Consider the following 17,315-nt stretch of genomic DNA (forward strand, 5'->3'; position numbering starts at 1 on the left):
GACCCCCAGCCCTCAGGGGGCTGAAGGTGCCCCCTGGCCACCCCTGGCTGTGTCCCCTCACCCTGGACCATTGGTCAGCCCAGGTGCCAAGGGGAGGGTGAGTCCCTGCAGGGTCTGGAGCAGCTTTGGGTTTCACCACTCCTCAGGGCTCTGGGGTCCACACCACTGCAGGCTGGTGGGTCCTGGGCTCTCCCCCACCACCAGCTCCCACCCCAGGGAACATTCCTTGGGCAGGGCTTTCTCCAACAGAGCTGCAGAGTGACCTGACCCCAAACCAAACCTACAACCACCCAAAACCAGGCTCTGGTTGGCAGTCCTGGGTTCCTCTGCATAAAGGATGAGAACATGGACATTTGTGCTGTAAATGCAGCTTTTGTCCAGACTGGATCAGCACCAGATTCCAGCCAGCACCTCCCCTGTCCCAGCAGAGAGACACGAAGGCTGAATGGGAACAGAGACAGGCTGAGTCCTGTGTATGCAAAAGAGTTTATTGGGAATAAACAACCTTCTATTGACAGCGATAAATCCAGCATGGGATCATCAGGGCAAGGCAGTCCTGGCCCCTCACCCTTCCTTAAAGGTGCATCTCTGTCCCTGCTCAGTCTGTCTGTCCTGCTGAGGCTGGGAGCCCAGCATGGTCCCAGCCCTACCCTGCCCCACTGCAGGAATTCATTCAAACCCTTTTTCCACAGCCAGAGCTCCCAAACTCACCCAGGCTCTGACAGAAGAGTGGGGAGAACATTCCCCAAACACACAGCTCCAGGGAAGCAAACTCCCCCAGCACACAGGAATATTTCCTGAGCATTTTCCCTCCTGACATCTCCATCTGCTGCTGCCACTTGTACCTGCATGGGTCAGACAGGGGAACAGCCCCAGAGTCCCAGAGCTGAGGCACAATTTCAGTTTTTATGCTGAATTTCATAATTTTTTAATGCAATTTCACAGAGTTTATGCTTTGAAATGTGCAGAAACTGTTCACAGCTATTTCTGCCTCCTTTTTAAAAAACATCTCAACCCAAGGTAAGAACTTCTAGGTGGAAACTTCATCTCCTGGAGGTGAAAGCAGAGATTTATACACAAATCACTGGTCCAGCCTGCCTGGGAGAGAGGATTGGGTGATTCCAGCCCTGGGTGACTGAACAAACACAGCACCAACCACCAGGAACCATTTGCAAACAACTGAGCAGCAGACAAATGTGCAAATGTATCTGGTGGCTACTTCTGGGTAATGAATGCATAATCTATTCCTATTCCCCTTCCTATCTGCTTCTGGATAATGTGTCTGGGAGCCTGAGTCAGGCTCACAAATGGCTGGCAATGAGGAAAACAGGCTGTGTTTGAGCCAAACATTATGTTCAGCAAATAAGGAGCAGTTTTGCCATGGGCAGCTACTGTTAGAGCCCAGTGTCAGAATCTCAGAATCCTTCCATGGTCCACTATTCCAGCTCTGTGAGCTGCCGACTTTTGCCTCTAAAATCTGATTTTATGCCTGAACAGCAGAATCTAAAGAGCACGATTGTATTCCTTCCCCACCTATCTGCTCATTAGAAAGTGGCTCTTACATTTATTTGCCTCGGCTGCTGGGAAGGCTGCAAAAATGCTAATTGCAGTAAGACCATTGCAGTAAATTGCATTTGATGACATAACTCTGAGTCACTGGTTCAGGATATTTTCCCTCCTCTTCCCTGGAGCAACTCATTTAGCAAAGGTGAGGAAAAGCAGAAAATAACTGGCAGGCTCTTAGTGCATGAGACTATCATGGAGCCAGCATTCCCGAAGAGCTGCGACTTCTGGGTGTCCCAGGGGAGGCAGCTCCTCCTGGGAGTGGTGGCAAACTGGGCGCCGAAGGTTTTCCAGCCCCTTGGGGAGATGCTGCTGAGTGGCCAAGCAGTCCTGGAGTGAAAGAGGAGCCTGAAACCACCGGGAGTCTTCCCAGGGCTGCCCATGCAGGAGCAAATCCCATTTTTCCCCTGGGAAATCTGCTCTCCATCCACTCAGCCCTTGGGGAAGAAGAGAGAAAAGTCACTCCAAAAGTGGTGTTGGCTGGCAGAATCCTTGTCCCACCTCGGGCCATCCCGCTGCTCCTGGCGGCTCCTCCGCAGGCAGGGATGGGTTCCCGGCAGGAAGGGGCTCGTTCCCTCTCAGCAGATGCCCGGAGGATGGATGCTGTCCGTGTGGGGGTACTGCAGACCCCGAGGGGGCTGTCTGTGGCTCAGCAGCCTCTCCGTGCCCCCCGAGCTCCCGCTCAGGCTTTGCGGATGATCCTGCCCGGCTTCCTCCAGTCGCGGCAGCGCTCCCGGCGCGCCGAGTGCACCAGGGGCCGGGAGAAGCTGCACGGCGCTGCCCTGGGGCTGCTGCTCGGGAACACCGAGAGAAGACATGGTTACTGCCCGGGCCACGGCCGCACCCGCTGCAGGCTCCTAAAGGACAGGGAATTCTGGTTCCCGCCGCTGCTGCCAAGGGATGGAGAGCTGGATCCCGCCCTGGTGCTCAGGGGGGCAGAGATCGGGGCTGAGCCTCGCCCAGGGCTGCGCCCCTGCTGGCTGAGGGGAACCTCCCCTGCCCCGGCTACTGGAGGTCCTGGAAAGGGCTGCTGAACTACAGGTGCAGCTCAGAACCCCCTAAACAAAACCCCATAAACCCCACAAAAAAAACTCCATAAACCCCCTAAACAAAACCCCATAAACCCCCTAAACAAAACCCCATAAACCCCACAAAAAGAACTCCATAAACCCCCTGAACAGAACCCCACAAACCCCAGAGCCCCCAGGACCTTCCCCTCTGGCCGGAGGCCACTGAAACCAACCCCCTTCAAAAAACCTCCAGTATCTCTGAGCAGCTTTCCTTAAAACCACGAACCCAAACCATGTGCACTCCTGGCATTTCTTTGGGATTTTTGCCACCCCAGGTTCCCTCAGGGGGTGATCCTGAGGGTGAGCCAGCATTCCATGAGCCAGACACACTCCATGCAGAGGGAACAGTGTCACAGCTGTAGGAGCAGTGGGGTTGTGTTCCCCTGGAGCCCCTCTGGGACAGCTGAACACTCAGACCCACTTGCCCTGGGCATTTCTCCTCTCCCTGGGCACTGTGCCCAGGTTTTTCTCCCCTCCCTCCTGGCTAACGCCTTCAGGCCTATTTTCACATCTAGATTTGCAAAGCTGGCAAAAGACTGGCCCAGCAGACATGCACCTTGTGCTGCCAGGGCAGAGGGTGGCATGGGCACAGCAGGGGCTGTAGGAATTTGGGGTGAAGCACTCAGAGTGAAGCACAGCCCCTCCACAGTTCCTGCCAAGAGGGCTGTCCATGGCATCTCTGGTGACAGAGACCTCTCTCCTTTCCAGATCCTGCTCAGTCCTGTGATCCCCAGTGGCTTCATCAACAAACACTGTCCAGAGGGGGCCACGGAGCTGCTCCAGGGCTGGAGCCAGGCTGGGAGAGCTGGGGGTGCTCACCTGGAGAGGAGAAGGCTCCAGGGAGAGCTCAGAGCCCCTGCCAGGGCCTGAAGGGGCTCCAGGAGAGCTGGAGAGGGACTGGGGACAAGGGATGGAGGGACAGGACACAGGGAATGGCTCCCACTGCCAGAGGGCAGGGCTGGATGGGAGATTGGGAGTTAGGAATTGTTCCCTGGGAGGGTGGGCAGGCCCTGGCACAGGGTGCCCAGAGCAGCTGGGGCTGCCCCTGGATCCCTGGCAGTGCCCAAGGCCAGGCTGGACAGGGCTGGGAGCAGCCTGTCCGAGTGACACTGGGGGGGTAGTGAAATTGTCTTTATGGTCCCTTCCAGTCCGGGGTTCTGGGCTGGGCTCCCCTGCCCGCAGCCCCGGAGGAAGGAGCGCGCAGGGACCGGGAGCGCGCAGGGACCGGGAGCGCGCAGGGACCGGGAGCGCGCCGGGACCGGGAGCGCGCCGGGAGCGGCGGTGAATGGAGCAGGGGCGGGAGCCGCCAGCCACGCCAGGAGCGGGGGAAGCCGAGCTGAGGAAAAGCTGTGAACGTGAGAAAAAGCTGCCTCACAACAGAGCCTCTTACTATTCAACAGCCACGAAAGGAGAAAGAGCCCCGAAATCTGCCTGGGCTGAGGCTACAGTCGAGACAGAGCACCCTCCTGTCCTAACTCCTAATTAGCTCGCTGTTTATAACTGAATTTCCTAATTGGTTTTGATGTTAATTACCTTTACCAGTGGCAGGAGATGGAGGCTTGGCTCCCAGGCTCTGGCCCAGCTCCAGGCTGTGCTGGGAAGCAGTGCCCTCACACCCAGCCCATCCAGGGAGCTCTGTCTTGCTCTCACCTCAGGGTTAAGCTCTTACAGGAAGGTTTTGGGTGTCTGCCTTGGCAGTGTCTGCAAATCCTTCCTAAAATCCTGTAACCCTGGAGCCCCAGAGCACAGCAGCCCCTCACTGCCCCTCTCCTGGCTGGAGATGGCACCAGCCCTGCCGAGGCTGCCCTGCTGTGGGAACCTTTAAAATTAGAGGGGTTTAGGAAAGTTGTAAAAGGTAGGCTTTAGAAACAGTAGAACTGTAATTAGAGTTAAGCAGTAGCTATAAGATTTGTTAGTAAAAAAATTAGATGAGAAAGTAGAAAGCAAGGACAAATAAAATAATGGTTTGTGTATTAACACTTGAGTTAACATTGAGCTCTTTGCTGCCAGGGATGTGAGCTGCTGCCTTCTTCACATTGTCATACCCACGTACTGAGACTGATGCTGGAAAATAAACAGTTTGAGACACGTTCCACAGCAGTCCCATCCTGTTTGTGATTTGTACACAGAACCCCCCAAAAACAGACTGCCACTGCCACAGGGCTGGGCTGGCTGGGCTGGGCTGGGCTGGGCTGGCTGCGTGTCCCAGTCCCTGATCCCTCTCTGGAGCAGGTGCTGTGCTGCTCCTGGCCCAGTGCAAGGCATGAGGAAGCTTTCCCCACTGCTGAGCCATGGCTTGGACTCCATGGACAGGCTAGAGATGTGGCAGATGTTTCTGAGCATCTTCTGAGCCCAGGACCAACTGAAGGATGAACATCTGGTTCCAGCTGTGCTCTCTGGGCACTGGAAACCTCGTGGGCTCATCAGTCAAGAACACCTCACATTATTGCAGCAGGGTGTGCGAGCCCAGGCTACAGCAGAACCAGCGAGGACAGCCTGACATGGGACAGTCTTAATTCCTCTGAAAGGATCCCAATTCCTCTTGTGATTCTGCAGTTCTCCAGGTCATAGAGCTTCACCTGCTTGTGGTGCAACCTGTGAATTATCCAGGTGATCCACACAGACCTGGTGGCTCTGCTTTCCAAGCTGGGAGCAGCTGGAGGAGCAGCAGGGGCAGGGCTGTGACAGTCTGGGCTGCACACGCAGCTCGATGGAGAGGGCTGGGATGGCTCCAGGATGTGGAGCCCTGCACAGATCATCCAGCTTGGTCCCACATCCCAAAACAAGGCTGGGTGAGGTGGCAGCTCTTGGGGATTTTTGGTTTTGATGGGGTACCTAATTCTCTTTAAAAACCCCCAGTCCTGGCACATTATTCTGCATGCTTGATCCAGGTTGTTTGGTGGCTTTGAGTAACCCAAATAACTCCATTAGGTTTTCTCTCTGGCAGCAGGGTGCCCCGAGCTCAGTGCAAGTTGTGTCCCAGTTCCTCCCTGCACTCTGCCTTGGAGACAGCAAGGAAATCTGCCTCTGACCTCGATCAGAACCCAGCCAGCCCCATCCCTTTCGAGCTATTTCTGTGCTGTCTCCACCCATGGCAGTGTTCCCAGTGCTGATCATTTCACTTGCACAAGGTGCAGCTGAGCTCTGCTGGTCTGGAGATCCAGCCAGAGATGGTGTTCCTGAGCTGTGGATGAAGGGCTGAAGCTGCTGATTTCCAGCCAACCATAGGTGCATCTTCACAGCACTGCCTTCTCTGAGGTTTCATTGCTGGAGCCACCTCTGGGGGTGTTTGTGCAGCACAGACACAGCAGGGCTGGAAGTGGGGCTGGAATGATGCACATCACAGGATTAGGATCAGGACTGAGCTGACAGCTCTGTGCACTCGAGCTGCAGCAGCCAGACCTGGAGCAAACTGGGTCACAGGCACATTTTTAGGTCCAAAGCTCTGAGGGATTGATGTGCCATGGCCTGAGATCTGGCAGGAGCTGGATTTGGGGGTGTGATTCCCTAATCCCAGGGCTGATGGAAGATAAGGAATATCTGACCCCAACCAAGCTGACTACAACCCCAAACACTGTTACATGTGAACAACACGTAAAAAATGCTTGCAGGAGCAGATCTGAATTTTAAAGATTTGCAGCATTTTTCATTAATTTCCCTTGTTTCTCCAGCTCATTTTTGTTGTTGGGCAGAAAACGAGGGATTGGTGTAGTGGGCACAGCCCAGGGAGTGGGAGGAGACGGAGAGATAGTGACATGCACGGTAGTGGTTTAACATGAAATACTCTGATTGCAAGCAGGCAGTCTCTGGAGGTTTGTGCCTCATTGATGAATATCATGCATGAAGCGTAGCTCCTTGTGCTACCCACATTTTTCTCTTCCAGGTCTGGTGATTTGGAACCTGAGTCACAGCAAATATGCTGAGTTACAGCACATTTCCACTGGGAAAAAAACCCAAAAAACCCCAGGCAAACGACAGGCGTGTTTATCTGCAAGTGTGTCAATGCACGGGATGCTCAGACAATGCAGGCTCAAAGGATTAACAGACCTTAATCCCCCTCAGTGCATAATGCCCAGCAGATGAGACAGACACAGACACATCCATGGGGACCGGTGGATGCACACAAAAACAATCCTCCCCATCCGAGCATCCCCTTTGGGAACAGCACGGGCGGCAGCTCACCTGGAGGACCACACCGGACCCGCCTGCTTCTTGGGCTTGGCCATCTGCTTCTGGTACTCCATCCAGCCGCTCACCAGCTCGTGCAGGATCATCACGTAGAGAAGGAAAATGAGAATCCTGGGATCCATTCGCGGCACCTCGGGGTCTGCTTCATTGGGCACGGGTGACATTGGCTCGTGGGGAGCCGCTGCTGCGGGCAGGGCTCCGGAGCCGCAGGGATGCGAGGGAGGCTGCTGAGGGCAGGCTGGGCTCTGTGCGGAGTGAGGAGCGCTGGGGAAATCCCGGGGGATCAGAGCTCGGAGCCTGGGCTGGGTCACATCCAGCCCCCGGAGCCCCCCTGGCTCCCGGCTGTGTCCGCAGCGCTCCGCAGGCAGCAGCAGCAGGAGAGGAGCAGGAGAGGAGCAGCAGCAGCAGAAGCAGCAGGAGCAGAGCAGGAGAAGCAGCAGCAGCAGCAGCAGAGCAGGAGCAACAGCAGGGGCAGGAGAGGAGCAGCAGCAGGGGCAGGGGCAGGGGCAGGGGCAGGGGCAGGAGCAGCAGCAGCAGCAGCAAGAGCAGAGCAGGGGCAGGGGCAGGAGCAGGGGCAGCAGCAGCAGGACCAGGGGCAGGGGCAGGGGCAGGGGCAAGAGCAGCAGCAGGAGCAGCAGCAGCAGCAGCAGCCGCCCCGTGGGGCTGCAGGGGAGCCGGGGCTGCCGTGCCCGAGCAGCGGCACGGGCAGGGAGCACTGCCTGCTGCCAGGAATAAATCAAAGCCCGGGCAGTGCCTGGGGATCCTCCGAGCTGGCTCTTCCCAGGACTTGGGGCTGCACGGAGCCGATCTTGTTCAGGAGTGTTACTGAGTATTTTGCAGCTGAGAATTTTTTTCTCCTGCTGTTCTCTCATTCTCTTATTTATTGTTTTCCTCGCTGTTATCCCTTACCTGAACCTTCAGCTGCTGTTTTCCCAGTGTGAGGCTCTGACAGGCTCCTGGTGTGCAGGAGAGCTGTGGCCACAGCATCCAGGCTTCCCAAAGCTCAGCTCCTCTCCCAGCCCCTGGACCTCCTTCCCTTAGAGTGGAGGATCCAGCTGAGATCTGGTTGTGTCATCAGATCACAAAATCCCAGACTGGTTTGGATTGGAAGACACCATAAAACTCATCCCATCCCACCCCTGCCAGGGCAGGGACACCTTCCACCATCCCAGGTGCTCCCAGCCCTGTCCAGCCTGGCCTTGGGCACTGCCAGGGATCCAGGGGCAGCCACAGCTGCTCTGAGCACCCTGTGCCAGGGTGAACACCCTGAGATGCCCTCAGCCTCTCCCTTTTTTCCTCCATGGACACAATGCAATACTTGTGCCTGGAGTTTTTAGCAGGATAAAAGCACAAATTGTCTTGCTATGGCACTTATATGAATCAAAAAAACCCCACCAAAACTCCCCCAAGGCTTGTTTTTAAAACCATCTTAGTCAAAAATCACCTTCTTCCAGTGCAATATTTCCATAAGTGAAACAAGAAGCCCTCAATAACTATTTATGGTTATCCAGAACCAGACCTGTGCCCAGTGGAGCTGGGGAGCTGCAGAAAAGGGGGCCCAGAGAGGGGCAAACCCAGGGACCCCCAGGATCCTCCATCCCACAGCTCCAACACGGACAGGGAGAGCTGGGCAGTGCAATTCAGGTGTGACAAACCCATCACAACACTCCCACCATAAACTCACCTTGGGGAAGCTGCTGCCCACCCAGCCCAGCTCACCTCACCCACCTGAGCCAGAGGTTCCTCAGAAACTTTTATCCTTGGGTGTGTAAGTGCAGACAAGTGTGCAGCAGCCAGGGCTTTGGCAATTTTCTGTGAAGTACCAATTTAAGGAATGCTAATTCCTTGCTAGATCTGCACAGGAAATCGACCCCAGGGTCCCCAGAGGAAGGTGCACCTCCAGGGGCTGTGGGGCTTCCCCTCAGGCAGCTGATGAGGAGCCCAGAAGTGCTGAGTAACTCTAAACTGGGAGGAGAGGAGCTCAGGGAGGGAGTGAGCAAGTGAATGAAAGCAGCCAGGACTGGAGGTGTTCTAGCAGCTCTGACAATGGGAATATTTGAGGTTCTCCCTGAAAGGATAGTGGAGCTGTTCCCATGGCAACAGAGAGAGTTGCCAGGCTGTGGGTGATGGGTTCCAAGGTATGGCACGAGTCAGACGTGGGGAGGGGCTGGAGACCAAGGACAAGCTGGTATTTCATACATGTGCAAGTTTTGATGAGCAAACCCAACGTGACTCCTTTGTTCCAGGGGAGGGAAGCTTTTCCCACAGGGAGAGACATTACCAGGGCAGGAGCAGTGGAATAACTCCTAACAACTCACTCAGATCTGTAAGAGATGCTCCATCATCTGAACAAAAATAATACTTAACACTACATAAGGTAGAAAAGCCAACAACTCGTGAGCTGAGAGCACAGCAGCTGATTCCCAAACTGTGCCTAGCCAGGAGCAGCAAGTTCTTGGACAAATGAGTAAAAAAGTATTTCAATTTCAGAGTGATTAAAGCCCAGTTTGGGAGGGCAGGGTGCTGCTGAGGGACCCCTGAGGTGGCCACAGGGCACAGGGGGTACAGGACTCCCCTCAGAGCAGTGGGGAGCCCTGGCATGTTGGTGTTTCCTCTCTGGCCTCAGCCTGAAGGAAGATTTGAGATATTGGGAAGGAATTGTTCCCTGGGAGGGTGGGCAGGCCCTGGCACAGGGTGCCCAGAGCAGCTGGGGCTGCCCCTGGATCCCTGGCAGTGCCCCAGGCCAGGCTGGACAGGGCTGGGAGCAGCCTGGGACAGTGGGAGGTGTCCCTGCCATGGCAGGGCTGGGATGGGATGGGCTTTAAGGTCCATTTTAACCCAAACCAGTCTGGGATTGTGTGATTCCACAACTTCAGCCCAAGGGCAGAGCCTCAGTGTTCTCCTGAAGAAGCCTGGTGGGAGCAGAAGCCCCTGTGAGGATCCTCCATGTGTCCAACCACTGTCAGCAGAGCCCAGCAGGTGTCTGCAAGCTCCCTGGGGATTCCTAAGGGTTGGGAGCAATTATCAGCTGGGCTCTTGCCCTGTTTGATAATCACCAGTACCCAGAGATAAGCCAATAAAATGTGTGTTCAGCCTTATCACATAACACAGGCACCAAACAGAGCTCACCTGCAGAGCCCTGAGCTGCTCCCCAGCTCTCCAGAGCTCTGATGAAGAGCCAGCACTCCTCACCCTGTCTCTGCTGCTGCTGCTGCTTTCACACAGTCCCACAGCAATGACACCTCCTGGGAGAGGCTCTGGGAAAGGAGAAAGTGAGAGGGAAGCAGGACCTGGGGTGGTGTCAGAGTGAAACAGGAGCTTCTTTGAGCCAGGTCTCCAAAGCTTTTGGAGATCTATTTCACACCCAAGATAGCCCAGCTACCTTAGAAGGCATAAAATCAGCAGGATGGCTTCTGTGGTAGTGTTGGAAACAAAAAGGTTTTAATAAAAGGCAAAATAACAAAACTCTTTATAGAGAAAAACTGATTTAGGTGCAAGAGGCCCTCCTGGGCCTGGTAAAACACCTCACAAAAGCAATTAGTTTCTTTATTCTCTTCTTTTTCTAGTAAATTGCCCAGGCAGGCCTTTTTTGGCTCCTGTCCAATTGGCTATCCTTAATTTTGAGGTGAAGTCCCCCAGGCCTGTGAGATGCCTTTTTCACCTGATCTAGGAGAGAAACTTCTGGGCTTCTTTCCTTTTTAAGGGGAGAAAGGAGAGTTTTGTCACTCCCTCAACAGGGGCACATTCCTACATCAGAGGGGCTGGAACTCAGGCAGGCTTTGGAGAGCAGGGAATGAAATCAAAGTGGGGAGACAAGCAGTCTGCCCAGCTCTGGGGGGGCACAAAGCCAAGCAGAGGAGGTTGAAGCAGACACAAGGGATGAGCTGGGCTCCTCAGCAATGACAACATCTCATTCCTAAGCAGCAGCAGGGGCAGGTTTGAAATTCCTTTGTAAAACCAGGGTGGACATGAGGCCAAGCTTCTTTGTCCAAGGCTGGGTCCAGCTGGTTGGGCTGGAATTAAAACCCAGACTAATTCACCAGCCCTTCACCCCTTGCAAGCCCAGCTGCTGCAGCATTCCCACTGCTTGGGCTGGGCATTGTTGGAGCAAAGGCCCTGAGGAACAGGACTGTGTCCCTCTGCTCCCCAGGGCCCATTTCCCTCACTTTGGGTGTCAATCTGAGCCTCCTCACTCCTAAAGAGATTTTAACAACCAGAGCTGCTAGGTGCCAGTTAATATTTATATTCATTGCAGCCCCAAGGGCACCCTGCAACACCAACAATCACATTCCTCCAGGCTCCTGGGAAGCATCCAGCATCCCATTCTTGCACCTGGAATGTGGTGTGGCTGAGTCACAAAGGGAAAACCCACCTTCCTGAGGCTCACCATTGACCCAGAACTTTCACAGCCCCCAAGGTGAATCACAAAAAAGGCAGCAACAACTGGGTTTCTTTACAGTAAATCAGGATTGACCTGAACCTTGCTGCAATTTTTGGCTTTTTAGAAGGAATTCCTGAGTTTCACTGTCAAGACAATGATCTGCATTTCCCTTTTGGAGCCCAAAGGCTGCAGGATGCCTCCAGCTACCAGGGCAGACAAGTTTTGGAAACACCAAACCTCCCACACACAGGTCAAAGTGAAACATCAGGACAAGGAGCTCTTGCAAGAGGCCATGAGGTCATGGCCCAAAATTCCTGGCATCCAAAAGGTCCAGTCCCCCCGCCAAGGCAGAGCCAGGCCACAAACACCTGCAAGTGCAAGTCCCCCTGCTTAGACACAGCACTGGCCAAGGTGGATTGGAGGTCCTGGTGTCCCCAAGTTCCCCCAGCAGGGCCCTGTTGGTTGCAGGGCTCTTTCCTGCATCTCCATAGCCAAAGCCCATGGATGTTGTCCTGCTGGGTGTGGGTGGGATGAAAAACTGATTCCCTTCCTTGCCCTTTGGCTGCCCTTCAAGGAACCTGTAAAAACCTCTCTGGAATTGTGTGATTATTCAGTGGGGACTGAGCAGAGACCACAGTGCTGGTTTGGAGAACATGGGCTGGGAACAAACCTGTGTCCCACTGGAGCAGAAGTTTTGTTGTTGCTGGCACCCAGGCCTGGCTTCACAAGTCACTGGTGACACCTTGTCCAAGGGGTGAGCTCAGGGGAATAAAGAGCACAGCCCCAGCCCTCCCTCTGCTCTCTCAGCACACCAGGGCTCCCTTCCTTCCATGGCTGGAAGCAGAGAGCAGAGTGGACACAAACTGCCAGAGCAGCTCTCAGCCTGCAGAGCAGGCAGGAAAATGGAGTTTCAGAGTTAAAAAGAACAAGGGGTTTTGCAGAATGTGTCAGCTCCTTCCACAGGCTCACATGAGTCAATAATTAACAGCAGAAAGAACAGATGCTATGAGACACATTTCTTCTGAGGGTATTTACTTGCTTCTACCTACAACTGTGCCTGAAGAAGTGGTAACATGAAACTGCATTCCTAATCACTGGGTTGCTTTGTATCAGATTGCTAATGATTCATTACCAGGGTTTTGTACACATTTCACCACTTCTTTCTTCTCTTAACCCTCATCAGGCAACTCAGCTTTGGCATAGCAAACTGATGCTGGCCTGAGGGAAAAAATTAATATTAAAATTACAATAACAATTGTCTCCTGAGTCCTGGACTGTTTTTTTACGACAATAGCACAAGAACCAGCACGGCTCAGGCTGGAGGGCTGGTTACAGGAATTGCAAATGTTATAGGAATATTGGGGGGTGGGCAGGCCCTGGCACAGAGCAGCTGTGGCTGCCCCTGGATCCCTGGCAGTGCCCAAGGCCAGGCTGGACAGAGCTGGAGCAGCCTGGGACAGTGGGAGGTGTCCCTGCCATGGCAGGGGTGGCACTGGGTGGGATTTAAGGTCCCTTCCAACCCAAACCCTGCTGATTCTTTCTCCCTTTCTTGCCACAGAATGATATTGACAGAAGCTGTTGAAGAAGGACAGACCCTGATTCTCACTCCTGGGCTGCTCTCTCCAGCACAGCAGATGTGAGGCTGTGATCTTCCCAGGGATGTTTTCCCCTTGCCTGGGCCCAGACCCTGCTGATGAGGAGAAGCAGAGCACAGACTCACCCCAAGGCAGCTCTGGCAGCCCAGCTGAGACACCTTTGCCCCTTGTGCAATTGTTTTGCTAGAAAAGGAAGCAGGTTTCACTGCCTCCAGTTGTTCAGCCTCGTCCTCCCCCTCAAACTCCCCTGGCAGGTCCAGCAGGCTGAAATCCACCCACTCAGATGGTTCAGCTGCTTTGGTGAATTCTCCTTCCAGCTGGACTGACCTCCTTATCTTTGGTGTGGGCTCTCCTCAATTTGCTGCTGGTCCTTTTTGCATCACAGAGGGCAAGAAAAGGGAAGGGACTTGGGAAAGAGCAGGGAATGCAGAGGATGCCCATGAATTGGAGCACCCATGTGGCAGCCACCCTGTCTGATGTGCCCTCAGCACTGAGTGGCCCTGGGTGGAGCTGCCCTCCATCCAGGTTTTACACCCACCTGAAGCTCTGAGATGCTGATTTGCCCCTTGTTTTTCATGCTGAGCCTCACCCTGGTGGAAGGGGGGTGCTGGCAAGGTCATCCAGAGCATGCCTGGGGTTCAGAGCCATGGGGAAGGAGCTTGGTCCTTGTTAACAAAACAGGAGGGAAAATAAAGGTGAGAAAGGCAAATGGAGAGAGCAGAGAGGTCACAGAAGGTTCTGCCAGAGCTGCAAGGACAGAAAGTGCAAAAATACATCTTCCTCCTGCACAGCTGCTCCATCAAGACCCCCATCCACAGACACAGCTGGAGGAACAGTGGCACTTGTGTGCCAGGACAGGCTTCTCAGTGCTGTACAAAAGAGAACATAGAGTTCTGGCATCTGTGTGTCACCATCAAAACTGGAATAAAGGCTGGAGACCCTGGAGAGCCCCGTGTGCTCTGCCTCTGCCTCCAGAGAGACTCAGAGCACCCTGGCCCAGACTGTGGCACAGCCCTGCTGCTGGGCACCTCCAAACACACCTCCTGAGACAGCCCCAGCCTGAGGAGAGCTCAAATAGCCTTTAGAGCAGATAGAAACACCTTTAATTCACCTACAGGCAAAATCAGGGATGTTCTCTACCCTCAAATGGTTGAATTAAACTGAAAAAGTAATTAAATAACTAAGAAAAAATTATCTCTCTCCCAGCTGAAACCAGGACAGGAGTTAACAAGATTTTTCATGTCACTTCATTTTCTGGGCTAGATGCAGCTCTTCCAAAGTCGAAGACAGACATTCATCCCAAGGAGCTGGATAAGGAGAACTTCTCCTCTTTTACATGGGAAGTCACAAACCAAATTCCCCACCATGCACAACTCACCAGAATTAACCTAAAGGAGACTGCAAAGTCTGAGCAGCAGCTCAGCCAAAAAGATCCCTTGGAGAGAGATAACTCAGTTTTTTGCTGTGCAGCATCTGCTCCAGCTTTTATCAGACACTCCTTTCAATGTCCATCTTCCCTCCAGCCACCTGCACCACTTCCCATTCATTGTTGCCAACCATTTTCCCGTGGGTGCAGCACCCACAGCACCAGGGACAGGGTGTTCTGCCCAGGAGCAGATGCTCTGGAGCATCCAGGAGTGTGAGGATACCTGACAATGGCTTCAGTTGCTCACCTCTTGTTATCCTGTAAACCACAGCCCAGCTGAGCCTGAAGAGCCTCACTGAGTTCCTCTGATCCCTCAGGAAAGCCCGCAGACCTGAATTCTTTGTAAAAATTCTCTCTGCAGTCAGGCTCAGTGGGTTTGGAGAGAATTCATGATTAGTTTGTGCCACAGGCATCCCACCCGTGCTGCAAAGATAAACCATCACCTCTGAGTGTGAGCAGGGAGAGATTCCAGCTCCCCCTGTGCCGGCCCGGGAGGATTTCAGGGCACACAAGGCTGCACCACCCTCTAGTGCACACCCACAGCAGCGCCTCTGCTGAAAGACTGGGAAAAAACTCCCTAATCCAGCCCGGTTGAACCTCCCCGGAGCTGGGCCAGCATCAGCCCTGCAAGAGCAGCTGGGAGCAGAAGGGAGAGAACTTCTCTAAGAGGGAACCCCAGAGCAGAACCAAGGGCTGTCCTGGCCTTGGCACAGGGAAAAGCCACTGCCCTGCACCCCAGCCCTGTGCACATGCAGCACCCTGCACCCCAGATCCCTGGATCCCTGTAACTCCAGACTCTGCACATGCAGCACCCTGCACCTCAGATCCCTGGATCCCTGTAACTCCAGACTCTGCACATGCAGCACCCTGCACCTCAGATCCCTGGATCCCTGTAACTCCAGACTCTGCACATGCAGCACCCTGCACCTCAGATCCCTGGATCCCTGTAACTCCAGACTCTGCACATGCAGCACCCTGCACCTCAGATCCCTGGATCCCTGTAATTCCAGACTCTGCACATGCAGCACCCTGCACCCCAGATCCCTGGCAGCCCACATCCCTGGTATCCCAGACCCCCCACCCTCAAATCCCTGGAATCCTAGGCCCTGCACATCCAGCACCCTGCACCCCACACCCCTGGGATCCATGGGACCCCAGACTCTGCACATCTAGCACTCCACACCCCACACTCCTGGATCCCTGGCAGCCAAGACCCTGGAATCCCAGATCCTGCACCCCATATCCCTGGATCCCTGGAATTCCAGACCCTGCACATCTGGCACTCCACACACCACACTCCTGGACGCCTGGGACCCCAGACCCTGCACATCCAGCACCCTGCACCCTACACTCCTGGATCCCTAGCAGCCCAGATCCCTGGAATCCCAGCTCCTGCACCCTACACCCCTGTACCCCTGGAATCCCAGACCCTGCCCCCTATATCCCTGTACCCCTGGAATCCCAGCTCCTGCACCCCACACCCCTGTAACCCCAGCCCCTGCACCTCATATCCCTGTACCCCTGGAATCCCAGACCCTGCACCCACACCCCTGTAACCCTGGAATCCCAGACCCTGCACCCCATATCCCTGTACCCCTGGAATCCCAGATCCTGCACCCCATATCCCTGTACCCCTGGAATCCCAGATCCTGCACCCTACACCCCTGTACCTCTGAAATCCCAAATCCTGCACCCCATATCCCTGTACCCCTGGAATCCCAGCTCCTGCACCCCATATCCCTGTACCCCTGGAATCCCAGACCCTGCCCCCTATATCCCTGTACCCCTGGAATCCCAGACCCTGCCCCCTATATCCCTGTACCCTGGAATCCCAGATCCTGCACCCCATATCTCTGTAACCCTGGAATCCCAGCTCCTGCACCCATATCCCTGTACCCCTGGAATCCCAGACCCTGCCCCCTATATCCCTGTACCCCTGGAATCCCAGCTCCTGCCCCCTATATCCCTGTACCCCTGGAATCCCAGCTCCTGCACCCCATATCCCTGTACCCCTGGAATCCCAGCTCCTGCACCCCATATCCCTGTACCCCTGGAATCCCAGCTCCTGCACCCCATATCCCTGTACCCCTGGAATCCCAGACCCTGCCCCCTATATCCCTGTACCCCTGGAATCCCAGCTCCTGCAGCCCAGTGCAGCCAGCTCAGCTCCTGCCATGCAGGGCTTACCTGCACAACAGGAGTCTGTGTAATTCCTGGCACAGGAGTGAAACCTTTCTCATCTCAAAACATGGAAGATTTTCACTACCAAAACGTGCAAGCAGGAGAAGTTCACTACTAAAGCTGTTTTCTGGAAATTGTCTCTCTTCTCACACTCTTGAGCAGCACCAGGCCAGGAGAGCACAGACTGGCAGCCTCTCTCTCTCAGCTGCCCAGATCTCCCCTCCTCAGCCAAACTTGCCACCAGCACTGGGAATGGCCAGTTCATATTCTGGGATTCAGTTTCTTCATGCATGTAAAAAACTGGGAAAAATCACCATTGTGTGTGATAGTTCTGCCTCTGTACCAAGCAGTAAAAAAAATAATAATCCTGGATGACAAATTCCTGCTGCACAATGTTAGCTTTGGGATATGGGAGACCTCAAATGACCAGGAGAACCCCCAAAACAATCCTAAAACCACCAATAAGTCTGAGCAGAGCACGGGCCTGAGCAGGTTCATGGCCAGGTTTGGCAGCAGGGTGGAATGTTATTTGGACAGTTTAAACAGTTTGAAACCAAAACTGCAGGAAATTGTTACACCCAGGTCTTGTTTCCAACAAATGCAGTATCAGAACTGCTGAGAGGCTCCCAAAGGCAGCCCTGACCCCTCTTGTCTCCACTGCAGCTCCCAAAGGAGCTGCAGTGGAGACAAGAGGAACACAGGAAATGTGGGATACAGGACAGTGCCCCTGTGTCAAACACAAACATCTCCAACCTTTCCTGTTCCCCCACTGGGTATCACGAGTTCCTGCACTGAAGGAGAAATAAAGCACCAAGGTGGTGAAGGGAGGGCGTCACTGCCCTCACAGAGCATTTCTGAGCTCAGGAGGAAGAAAACCACACAGACGGGGGAGGGAGCAGCACTGGGGAGGG

Source organism: Serinus canaria, chromosome 17 (genome assembly GCF_022539315.1).
Source record: "Serinus canaria isolate serCan28SL12 chromosome 17, serCan2020, whole genome shotgun sequence".
Classification (NCBI taxonomy): Eukaryota; Metazoa; Chordata; class Aves; order Passeriformes; family Fringillidae; genus Serinus; species Serinus canaria.